Source organism: Trichechus manatus, unplaced genomic scaffold (genome assembly GCF_000243295.1).
Source record: "Trichechus manatus latirostris isolate Lorelei unplaced genomic scaffold, TriManLat1.0 scaffold00148, whole genome shotgun sequence".
NCBI classification, from domain to species: domain Eukaryota; kingdom Metazoa; phylum Chordata; class Mammalia; order Sirenia; family Trichechidae; genus Trichechus; species Trichechus manatus.
The window spans coordinates 3,563,472-3,567,234 of record NW_004444084.1 but is presented as its reverse complement, the minus strand read 5'-3'; the positions used below and the strand labels follow the sequence as shown (position 1 = coordinate 3,567,234).

The 3,763-nt window shown below is 33.7% G+C and overlaps 1 pseudogene; it reads right to left on the bottom strand.

The window, feature by feature from the left end:
• Positions 1-2,259: 2,259 nt before the first annotated feature.
• Positions 2,260-3,763, bottom strand: part of LOC101347368 (40S ribosomal protein S2 pseudogene) — a 127,631-nt pseudogene continuing 126,127 nt past the window's right edge.

Genomic DNA, 3,763 nt, shown 5'->3' with positions numbered 1-3,763 from the left:
ATGTGTACTGACTGTTTAATGAGAAACTATTTGTTCTGTAAACCTTCATCTAAAGTACAATAAAAAAAATTTATTAAAAAAAGCCTTTTAAGAATTTGATTGGGATTGCATTGAATGTATAGATCAATTTGGTATATATCTCCATTTATTTCAGTAGGACTTTTTAAATTTCTCTTGGCCATGTTTTATTGTGCTCAATGTACAGACTTCGCATGTCTTTTGTTAAATGTATCCTAAGTACTGTATGTTGACACTATTGTAAATGAAATCATTTTATTAATTTTGTTTTTACTTGTTTAATTGTAGTCTGTAAATATAAAATTGATTTTTATGTATTAATTTTATAGACTGTTCTTCTTATACTTGGCTATTAATTCTAATTATTGCTTTGCATATCCCTTAAGATTTATTATGAAAACATAGAAACAGTATATATTCTACTTTCTTTCTGGTTTTTATGTCCTGTGTTGTTTTTCTTGCAGTGTCTAGAACTTTAAGAAAATGTTGAATAAAAGTTGTGACAGTGTCATTTCTGCTTCATTCCAATCAGAGAAAGAAAACACTAAATATTTTACCAGCAAGTATGATACTATCTCTAGGGTTTTTTTTTTATGTTTCCTTTATTATTTTGAGGAAGTACCTTTCTATTCCTAATTTTATGAGTTTTTATAATGAATAGTTTTTTAATTTTGTAAAATGGCTTTTTCTGCATCTTTGGAGATTATCATAAAATTTTCTTTTTAGTCTAGTAATCGAATTACATTGATTTATTTTTTGACCTCCCCTTCTTGGTCATGATGTGTTACTCTTTTTATAAATTATTGGATTCTATTTGATAATATCTTGTTATTGTTTTCGATCTATATTCATAAGAGATATTGGTCTGTAATTTTTTTCTTGTAATATCTTTATGATGATTTGATATTATGATTATGCTGACCTCATAAAATGAGTTAGAATGCATTCTTTCCTCCTCTAATTTTTAAAAGATTTTATGTAATATTGGTATTATTTACTCATTAAATAATTGATTTAATTTACCACTGAAACCATCTAAACTGGGAATTTTATTAGTGAGAATGTTCTTGATAGCAAATTTAATTTCTTTAATAGATATAGGGCTGTGCAGATCTTAGGTTTCATCTTGTATAAATTTTGGTTAAGTTTTGTTTTTCAAGGTATTTAACACCAAATGCATTTGTTGGCATACAGCTTTTAATAATATTTCTTCATGTAAAAAAAAAATTTTGTGGGATCTCTAGAGAGAGCCCATTTTTTATTCTCGAGATTAGTAATTTTTTTTTCTCATTTGTTCTTGATCATCCTTGCTCAGAGTATGTCAAATGTATCAATTTTTAAAAAGAATCAAGTTTTGCCATTTCAATTTTTTCCATTGTTTATGTGCTTACTAAATCACTGATTTCTGCTTTAGTCCTTCCTATTTAGTTTGTGTTTCATTTGCTCATTTTTTTCTAGCTTCTTATGGCAATAAAACAGAATCACTGAATATGAATATATTTTCCTTTTATAATATAAATATTTCAATCTATAAGTTTCTTCTAATTATCACTGTTTTACCTCCAGCCCACAAATATCGATATGATGTATTTTTCTAATCATTTAATTTGATATATTTATTTATTTATTTTTCCCTTGTGATTTCATCTTAAATGTGGATCGTTTATACTCCAAGTATGTGAGAACTTTCCTAGATTTCCTTCTGCTTTTTATTCCTAATTTGATTGTGTCTTGGTCAGGGAATACAGTACGTACAAATTCAATTTGATGAACATCATTAAGACTTGTGTTATGGCTCCTGTGGCCTATCATGAAGAGCATTCCATGTATATTTGAAAAGAATGTGCATTCTGCAGTTGTTGGCTACCAATCCAAAAAAACCAAACCCATTGCTGTCAAGTCAATTCCAACTCATAGTGACCCTGTAGAACAGAGTAGAACGGCCGCATAGGGTTTTCAAGGAGCAACTGGTCGATTAGAACTGCCGACTTTTTGGTTAGTAGCTGTAGCTCTTAACCACTGCACCACCAGGCTCCAAATCTCTGTTAGATCAAGGTGATATTAAGTGTTCTGATATTTGGTATTTTTATGAACATTTTTGTCCGGTATTAAAGTCTCCAAGTATGATTGAAGATTTATCTACGTCTAATTTTAATTATTTCAGTCTTTATGTCATAACTTTTTTTTTTTAAACAGGCTTAATTAGTTCATTTTTTCTTTTGTAAAAATACTACTTGGTGCTCACAGCTGAGGTTGGGTCCTCTGCACAGAGACTCTGGTGTGGGTTTTTACAAGATGGTTCATGACTTCCTGGTAGGGAGGCTTGGTGAACACCGTCTCTTTCCAGAGGCCAGGGGTGAGATAGCTGTAGGTCTTGGAGATGGCACCGAAGGTGGCCTTGGTGAAGTTGCCAAGGGTGGCAGTGCAGTCCCTGGCAAAAGTGTAGCAGTTGTCAATACGGGCCATCAGCAGCAGTTTATTGAGCATGGGGCCAAAAGGATGCAGGTACCTCTGGTGGAGGTGGGGATGAAGCACACTAGCACAGAGCCACAGTAGCCAGTCACCTTGCAAAGAACAATATGGAACTTGCCAATCTTGATCCCTCAGTAGCCTCACTGCACAGGGATGATAGAGAGCTTGGCCAGAATAATAGCCCCTGCAGATGTCCGTGGCCACCTCCTTGGAACACTTAATGCCCAGACCAACATAGCTGTTGTAGTATCAATGGCGACAAATGCCTTGAACCTGATCCAGTGGACAGCAAATGTCCGCTTTTGCACAGGCACAATTTTCAAAACCTCGTCCTTAAGAGATGTCTCCAGGAAAAATCAATGATCTCAGATTCCTTTAATGGGCCTGGAGAAGATAGAGATCTCCTTCAGGGACTTGATCTTCGTGTTCTTGACCAAGCATCGCATCTTGGTGATGTGGAGCCTTCTTGTCCTGAGCCTTTCCTCCACAAGCTCGGTGGCCTCACCTTGGCTATGACCACTGCTGCACACGTGAAGACTGGGGAGTATTTTCAAGTGAAAAGCTACATACATGCAATTGAAATCCAGTGCAGTGCCCTTCTTCCAAGATTTAATTCCCGTGTAGTTATTCTCTTTAACTAGTTGTCTTTATATTTTTTTCAGAGTTTATAATTTGTATCTGTAAGGACTATATGAGTGAAGGTTACTTTCTACATGCCTCTCTGACATTACTGGAGGTAGAACCCTGAATCTGACTGACTTTTTAAATTGAAAACTTTAAGAATAATTCTTTGGCATAGAGGTGACTAGCCACATGAACTTGGTTTTTTAAATTCAGTTTCTTGGGTTTTTTTGTTTGTTTATTTTTTACAAGTAGCTGAATACTATTATTTCTACATTATAAACTTGATTTTTTGTTTTGATTTGTAGGATTGTTAGATTCCGTTGTGGTTACCTTAAAATTTACCCCTATTTTTGTAAGTTTATACCAGTCTTTCATTTCTTTATATCGCCTTGACTTCCCCTCCATATGAAAAATCTATGTCTGCATTTTTTAAGTCCTTCTTTTTTGTTTTAATGTTGTCCTTTTTTACATATTGATATCTCTGTTGCCCTATTTTCAATGTTTTAGCTTTGATGTATTTTCGATCTCCCTATCTGAGTCAATATCTGGTTGCTCTGTCCTGTGTTCTAGTTTTGTGTTGTTATCTAATGTTATTGATTATCTAACCGGAGGACTCCCTTTAATATTTCTTGTAATTTTGGTTTGGTTT